Here is a 9,503-nt window from a genome sequence, read left to right as displayed (position 1 = left end):
AGATATTTATTGAGTGCTTGCTAGGTACTGAAGCTATTTAGGGCAAAAGATCAAATTTAGGCCCTACTTTCATATAATTTTTAGTCTGGCATGTTAAATAGAGAAGCAAAGAATTAAAATAAATTATGAGGTATTATGATGGAAGATTTTACATCACTGGAAGTTGTTGCAGAAGGAATTGATATAATTCAGAGTGTTGGTGAAGGCCTCTTCAGGAGGAATGTTTAGGTTGATTCCTGAAGGAAAAGTAGGAATAGGCCAGAGAAAGTAAGGCCTAGGAGGCAGATAATGATACTTTCTGGAGGTCCAGGAGGGAGGAGTTATCTCAAAGAGGTTAGGTAGATAAAAGTGAGATAGAGTGACAGGGAGGGCACTAGAAATATAGGCAACAAGCAGATTGAAAAGACCTATAGAAACTGTTAAAGAGTTTTGCCATTCATATTGTTATGGTATATTATCAATACTACCAATCTTTTCCTAACATTCCTTTATTAAATTGCCTGTAAGTACTCAGCTCCTCAAATGTTCTTTGAACCAGACTTACCATCTTACTGGTTATCTCATTAATTAATAAATAGGACAGAATATTTGACATATTTATTTTTATCTTTGTATGACAGTCATGTTTTTGTTTTTTGCAAATAATAATTTAATAAAGTTCTTTTTTAAAAACTGGAAAAAAAAAAAAGAGTTTTGCCATTATCCCCAAAGCAATGGGGGCTAGTAAAGGATTAGGGAAGTAGCTCTGGCTGCTAGTTGGAGAGTAAATGTGAGGTGGACAAGACTGGAGACAAGAATGCTTATCAGTCTATTGTAAAGCTTGGGTGAGAGATGGCAGTGATATGGGCTAAAGAAGTGAAGAAATGTCCAGGTTTGTAAAATGTTAGATTATAAAATTATCAAGACTTGATTTAGGACTAATGGTGATGAGTGAGGGAGAGTGAGGATTCCAGAATAACTTCAGAGTTTTAGTGACTAAAAATAGTTAAGAGATTAAGAATTTCCAGAGGGACTCTCCAGGATATCATAAATTTGTACTTGAAATACTACTTTGAAGGAAAATGCTAACTTGCTGGGTATGATTTTTCTGCATTAGTTATTTAGTATCTAATTCAGTGGGTACTTTTGAGTGGCTAGTCTATTGCAGAGTATTTAGAACACTTCTAGTCATGTAACAATAACAACATGGAGATAGATTCCATTGTCAGCCTAGTGGGAACACAAAGAAACAAACAAGTATATTCAACAGTTAAGGACTATAAAGAAAACAGGCTAAAATAAGGAAAGAAATGGAAATGGAGGATCTACCCAGATAGTGTGGGCATGAATGGGAAGAATTTTGGGTTTTTTTTTTGGAGAGGGGGGAAGTAACATTAAAGTTATTAATAAAACAGCCATGTGGATGAAAGAGGTAAGATGATTTCATGAAAAGGAAATATCCACCCTAACCAGTTTGGTTCAGTGGATAGAGTGTCAGCCTGCGGACAGAAAGGCCACAGGTTTGATTCTGGTCAAGGGCATGTACCTTGGTTGCGGGCACATCCCCAGTAGGGAGTGTGCAAGAGGCAGCTGATTGATGTTTCTCTCTCATCGATGTTTCTCTCTATCCCTCTCCCTTCCTCTCTGAAAAAAATCAATAAAATATGTGTTTTTTTTAAAAAGGAAATATCCTATGCAAAGAAGAGGCAGGGATATTCTTGATTATATAGCTGGAAGAAGAATAAACTCTCCATAGGATAGTGTGGTGGGGTAAATGTGATTGGGGGATGGACTAAGGTATTTTTGTAGAAGTAGCAGAGGAGAGATCCCTGTGGATCTCTAAAGATATACACAAAAGATGTAACTAGAGGCCTGGTGCACAAAATTCGTAAACGGGGTGGGGGAGTCCCTCAGCCTGGCCTGCACCCTCTCCAATCCGGAACCCCTCGGGGATGTCTAATTGCCGGTTTAGGCCCGATCCCACAATCTGGGACTGCTGGTTTCTAACCGCTCGCCTGCCTGCCAACCTGGTCACCCTAACTGCTCTCCCCTGCCAGCCTGATCACCCCCTAACTGCCTCTGCCTGCCAGCCTTATCGCCCCTAACTGCTCTCCCCTGCCAGCCTGATCCCCCTAGCTGTTCTCCCCTGCCAGCCTGATCACCCCTAACCACCTCTGCCTTGGCCCCGCCACCATGGCTTTGTCTGGAAGGACACCTGGAAGGTTGTCCGGAAGATGTCTGGTCTAATTAGCATATTATCCTTTTATTAGTATAGATATAGATATATGAAACCAAGAGTTCACATGCTAAGTTGATATGATATATATATATATATATATATATATATATATATGATAAAAGAAAGAAAGACTGTAGGTGTATGGGTGTGTTTAGTGTATATTATCTTCCTTATTGATTGACATTTTTTGAGAGGATATGTTTGTATCCTTAATTTTGCTTAATGTAATGTTTTTTCCAAACAAATATTTAATATATGCTTGCTTATGAATAGCCAGAATTTTAAAACACAGAAAATATAAATTAACTGATTTAAAATTTTGATGAGCATTTCAGTGTTTGGCCAAGTTTTGTATCAGTAATGAGATAATTCAATTAATCAAAATATCATGAAAGCAAGAAACCAATAAAAACTGATTTTACTCACACCAAGAAGTTTGATAAAACCATATATGATGTAAACACACAGAAAATGTGTACCAAAATTTATATGGTTCCTTCCTTGGCTACACTCTCAGTTGAATGAAACTCTATGTAACCTTTTGAAATTGAGCAAGTGTAAAAATTCTAATGATAGGAATAATCAAAACTGGCCACTTCTGCTATATTAAGTCTAACAAATCATAAGTCAACTACAAAATTAGATTTTAAAAAGGAAAAAGAACAACAAACTTCTGAAACCCCATGTTTCTTCATTCATATAATCACTAAGTAAAATAACAGAACAGCACGAGTTCTGCCTTTTGACTTTATAATGCTCTGTATGAAACCCAATTTAGACTTAAAAATTATATCATCACTAGAACTAGCTTTGTACTTAAAGCATTAATGAGAAATAAAGGACTTTTTAAGGAAGCATAAAGGAAAATTCCCTTAGAAAATGGAGTGCAATAAAAGATGAAAAGACTTTGATTTTGGCTCTGTGGGGAATAGAGAACTCATGCAAAGAAGGCATTATTTATTGTGTTAATTACCTGACAGGATCATCCAAATTCTTCTCTTGTACTTCCCTACACCCACCTCTGAAGTCCTCTGACTTTTATTTTTGGAAATGAATTTAAACTTCTAAATAGATTTCTGTAGTTGGAGTCGCTCAAGCATTAGTAAAACAGATATTTCAAATATGCAAAAAATGATGAATTCTCCCCTCATTGTGGGTTTTTCCCAAGCTAGAGCACTGGAAGTATGTTTATAAGTATAATATGCTGCCCTGTAGTGTTATCATTTAAACTCTGTTGATGAACTATTTAAAAAACCAGCTGAGAATGGTGATCAGAGAAAAAATCACCATTGAAATTAAATATCATCTTTAATGGTAATTTAAAATAATGATGTATATCTGTATCTAAAAACCAGTCACCAATGTTCAGATTCTCTGTACTATCTAATAAATTCCAATGCACGACACAAAAAGTTTAACCTTCTGAAAAGCTTTGGCACTAAATATTGTTATAGGTAAAGATGCCTGAACATCTTTCTACAGAATCAAACATAGCCATAGTACCACACACTTTTCTAGGACCTTTCTTAAATAAAGCTTAGATCACTAAATGATGGTATTAAAGCTCCCTTATTTTTTTTGGAAACTCAGTGGACACATTTTTTTAAATGAAAAGCCATCTCAAATCAGGATAAATAATAGGATATTCATTGATTCATATAACTGGGAAAATTAGAGATGGAGCCAGGTTTAGGGTCAACTGCATCAAGAGCCTAAATAATGGCCTTAACGTTATCTCTATCTCATATCATCATTGCTCTCTTTTTCTAAACCTCTTTGAGCTTTGGCCTCGTCACATACCATTATAAAAAAAGAGAGCATAGTTTTTTTTTGTAGGAGTTGGTCACTGATGGTTTTAGGCTTGCAAAGTAGCAGAGTGGTTTGAAACTAGAACTCTGCAAGCAGAAAGCCATGGTTCAAATCCCAGCTCTGTTTTTCACTAGCTTTAAGACACTGAGCAAGTAATTTAATCTTTCTGTGCCCAGGTGTCCCCATCTGTAAAATGGGAGTGATATTACTAATACTTCTGTCCAGGATTATTGTGAACACTAAATGTGTTAATATGTATGGATGTGGAAACAGCATGGAGGGATCTGGAGAGTATTATGGTAAGTGAAGTAAGCCAGTCAGAGAAAGACAAGTACCTTATGATTTCACCCATATGTGAAATCTAATGAACAAAATAAACTAACAAAATAGAAACAGACTAATAAATACAGAGAACAGACTGATAGCTGTCAGTGGAGAGGGAGGTTTGAGGGCTGGATGAAAAAGATGAAGAAAATAAGCAAGAAAGAAAAATAAACCCTCATAGACACAACAGTATGGTGATTACCAGAAGAGGGTAAAGTGAATAAATGCGATAGAAGGAGACTTGACTTGGGATGGTGAATACACAATACAATGTACAGATGATGTATTATGTAATTTTATACCTGGAACCTATGCAATTTTATTAGACAATTCACTCCAATAAATTAAAACAGACAAAGTGTATGATATCAGCAAGTAATGTAAGGTATCCTTTGGTTTGAACAATGCATCCTCCACAAAACAAAAGTCTATTTCTCAAAGAAAATAGGTTGTTACATTAAGTACCAAACTGCAGGAATATACCCCATATTTTTTTTTTTACATGTAAGTAATTTTTATTAAGGTGAGGGAACATGCTCTATTTCAAATTTTTTTTAAAAAAATGAATTATTTTGCAATTCATTTGAATGTAAATGCTGGTTGAAAGCAAAATTGATTAGCCTATGAGGAAAAAAAATTCAAAAACTTGGAGAGTTTTTTACATAATTCTATTTGGTTTCAATTTTGAATTAAGTTAAAATAAAAACTGCCAATCAACAATCTTCCATTTGGCATAAGATAAAAAAATATTCAGGATTATAGTTGGCTCCTGGAAAATTCTTCTGTGTACGGATACAGTTAATCTACAAAGAAAGAGAAACCCTCAGATTAATTAAGAGCATGTGTAGATCCCCAAAATAAGCATTTTTGCACACCAAGCAGAAGAAATCTGGTGGATTTTTTGGTTTGTGGACTTTTGTGTGTGTCTACTTCTTCATAGATATAAATTTGTTGCATTTAAAAACAAATTAAAATGATTTCACCGTGAATAAATATTGGGAGTACGGACTGGATCAGGGAACGTGGGCATAGAGACAAAGAAATGTAAAGTATTCATTTCTTTATATTCCTTAAAATGTTAAGATCAAAGAGAAAATTCTCCTACATAAATAAAACTTTAGACTTTTTTAATATAAAATTTTTGAACAGTAAATTTAAAACTTGGATTTCTTATGTCTCATAAAAAATGAACAACTTTAATGAAAAATAGAAAAGAACAGAAAGAAGAAAATGAGAGGAGATAAGGAACAACAACAAAAAGATACCAGAGGAAAGGAAGAAAGGACTAAGAGTGCAGAAAGGAGAGGTGAGTGAGAGTGGAATGGAAAAGAAACACGGTGAGTGGGTGGAGAGTGCTTGCTCAGCCACAAGTTCTCCACTGCTTTTACTTCGTTCCATTTAACGATTATTTATTGAGTGACTATGCGAAGTACCAGGTGTGTAAAGACCCAGGGAAGGTCAGATGGGTATAAGCACAAATATTTGCATATAAATATTAAGTGTTCAGGACAGAACAAAATTCTGTGTTCATAAACAAAGAAATAATTTTCCTTTAGGGTGGGATGGGTTTTTTTAGGACAGACTCACAATAGAGAAAACCTGTAAACAGCATGGATTTAAAAAACAAACAAACACAACACACATAGGAACTCCTCAGATTGAGAAAGGAGTGGAGGGGGCCTAGCAAATGAAGAATGTAGCAGAGAGGAAAGTTGAAACAATAGGTAAATTATTTGCCCATTCTTGCCCCTACCCACTCCCACCTTTGCTCATTTCTGTGTCTTTGCCTCATTCAATTGACTGTATTGTGCCAGTTGAAATTCATGGGGTAACTATAGAATTAAGTGTTTGAAACCAAGCCTGTTTCAAACAAATCTCAGTCTATTCCATGAATGCATCAATGCTCTGCACTCCCTAGTCCCTAAGGACCTCATTTAAATATTTAAATACATCATTTTTACAGAGGCAGTATGGGAGTGGGGTGGATAGGAACTCTGTCAACACCAAACGAGATTTAATTTTAGCAAATATTCATACCCCAGGTGAAATTATTCTGAGCTGTCCTCAGAAAAAATAGTTATGTCTATTGATAAACCGTGGTAATATGATGTATTTTTTCATTAATAGATATAAAACTCTATTGGTAACTGAGATAACCTTATGTTAATGTGTGACCATACAGCTTCACCTGTTTTCCACTTGCCGGCTCTTGTTTGTTTGCATGAAAACATGAATACTTAGTAGAGGAGCTTGTGGAGGGAGGTGTGAACACATTACTTCTTACCCTCTTTTACTTCTCACCTGTCCACCTGCCAGGACAGAGGATCAGTTTCTTCTCATTTCAGTCGTTAGGCAAATTTCTTCCCACATTCTCTGTAGCCCAACCCTCAACTCCTGTTCTGGATCTCTCTACTCTTGAATTGGATGTGGGGACATCTGACAGGCTAGAAAAGAATCAACTTAAAGATTGTTCCAACAAAGAAAAGGAAAACATAGCAGTCCCTCCCCAGAGATGTACTATTGACAGGGAGCAGCTGACTGCCTACAGAGGTTTACATCTCCCTTCCAAATGCAGTCTTTCCCACCTTTCATCTCCTCTGCACCTCAACTCTAAAACAGAGACTTCCTGGGGACTGATACCCGTAGGCTGCATTTATTTAGGAATATGAGCTTTGCATGTTCCTGACAGGAAAGGAATTATATGTATTAGCAATTAGAAATGTCTTCTCTTTTGGTCTTTCACTTCTGCTCAGTAGTGGTACCCAGGTGGATGAATGAAAGGGGGCCTGACACACGGGCTATGTAGTGGGTTGCCCTGAAAGGATGGAGATGTGTAGGTGCCCCTGGATGGGGGAAGGGACCCAAGAGCTGGAATGTCTTGGGTGGCTAAGGAGCAACACGCAACACACATGTGTTAGGCCTTTGTGGCTCCTCAATTCCTGCAATAAAACAATCACAAGAGTTACTTAAAAAATATTGTATTTCTAGCTTTATGAAACCAGAAACAGCTCAATAAATGCTATTAACATGCATACAAAATATTCATTTTATGTAATAGGGCAAACACCATGCATTAGAGAACACAACTAAATGGACATTGATTACCCATATATGTGGGGAGAGAGAACAGCATGGGATCCTGTTTGCCCTTTGATGAAGTTCTATTTCTCACAGTTTATGTGGAGCTAAAATGTCCACACAATTGTTGATAAGGCCCTCAGTACAAAGGGAAAAATTACACCACAATCGGTCCCCCAAAAGCTAATCACCAGGCTCGGGCAATCACAAACACTAAAATAGAAAAGATGGTTGTTCCAACTTAAAATTGACACAGCAATGCTGAAAGCCAGCTCTAGTTTTTGGACAGTATCCTATTCAATGAACGCAATCCTTTTAACGAAATAGTCTCAAGAGTTTCCACATTTTTTAGGGTACAATTTTAAGATAGTTAAATGAATCTTTGAAATAACTTGTCTATACTACATTTTCCTGATGGTAGGCGATAAAAACTATCATGAACTGTATGTACCACCAGCTCTCCCTCACAATTTAGAATAAAATATGTAAAAGTATGCCATGGGTTGGATTACATTAGGGCTGATTTGACAACTTCTTTTTCCTAATAACATACTGGAATTTTTCCCCTTTCTTATGATCTCATTGAACTACAGATGTCTCATATGGCTTAATTTGTACCTCTTGAACACAGCTAAAAATAATTGGAATGGGGACAATTGCAAAATTGCATTTGACTTCAAAAATTACCAGAAGAGTTAACTAATTCTGCTGTTGAAGCTGAAGAAATCTTAGATTAGTGCCCAGCACATTCCTCAACATCAAGTGGTTTAGTTATTGTTGCTTCTTTTTTTAATAATAACAGACACGGCATTATTGTAAGTGGCTTATTATATTTACTGATTATGAAGCAAACATTATGTTTATTAAGCCAGGAGCTTTATAGATACTATCTCTCTTTCAATTCTCACAATATCTCTTACTTAATAACTATTTTACTGGTGAGAAAAATGATTGTAAGTAATTTGTCAAAGTTACCTGGCTTGGATGTGACAGGCCAGGATTTGCACCGGGGCTTGCTTTATTCTAAATCTCATGTACTTAATCACTTTGTTATACTGCATCAGAAAACAGGCAATTCTATTTAGATTTTTTGTATTATGGGGGTTTCGTATGATTTTACATCTTCATTATTTCCCCTAATAGCTCTGTGTACATATTTACTATTTAAATATAATAATTTAAAAGGCAATTTCACTGAGAAGATCATATTGACCATATGGTTGGCATATGAATTACTTGGCCCCTGCTCACCCAGAAATCTAGTGCTCATTAATCAAACATTTAAGTACACACAGAGAATATGTAATGCTGCAAAATCCTCTCTCCTCATTCATCCATTCACCCATTCATTCATTTCATCCTCAAGAAATACTATGTGTAAAGTACCTTGCTATGCATTGAGGAGCTTGTGTATTGCACAATTACTAACTCTCCTCAAGGAGCATCTTTGAGGGCAGGGCAATCAATTAACATATTCCCTTCTTATTGGCTGTGAGCGCCGCCCTATTTGAGGGCAGGGCAGTCAATTATCATATTCCTTCCTTATTGGCTGTGGGCACCTCCATCTTTGAGGGCAGGGCAGTCAGTTAGCATATTCCCTCCTTATTAGCTGTGGGTGCCGGTGCCACCATCTTTGCGATGGTGTGAGGGTCAATTAACAAATTCCCTCTTTATTAGATAGGATTGCTTTTAGAGAGGAAGGGAGAGAGAGATACATCAATGATGAGAGAGAATCATTGATTACACATAGGGAAAGAGTTCACCAAAACCAGAAATACCTGAATGAATCTTCCTTAGGAATTCCTACATACCCCCCTACTGTATATTGAGTCAAAACCCGGGCATGTAACCTGACCAGGAATTGAACCATGACCTTCTCATTCATAGGTCAATGTTCAGCCACTGAACCACACTGGCCAGGCTAGATATTGCTATTTGAGAGGTTAATAAGGAAACATTATTATACTGAATTTTTATTGTAATAATAGAATTTCAAAATAGCTCCCTTTTAATACTCTGAGTCATATTTTGTGCATAGAAAAACATTATTCTGGGAAGAGGTTCATGGACTTCA

The sequence above is a fragment of the Myotis yumanensis genome, unplaced genomic scaffold (assembly GCF_028538775.1).
Source record: "Myotis yumanensis isolate MYYU_CA2020_CCGP unplaced genomic scaffold, mMyoYum1.0.hap1 SCAF_6, whole genome shotgun sequence".
NCBI lineage: Eukaryota > Metazoa > Chordata > Mammalia > Chiroptera > Vespertilionidae > Myotis > Myotis yumanensis.
The sequence above is the reverse complement of the archived record's forward strand: the minus strand, read 5'-3'. Positions refer to the sequence as shown.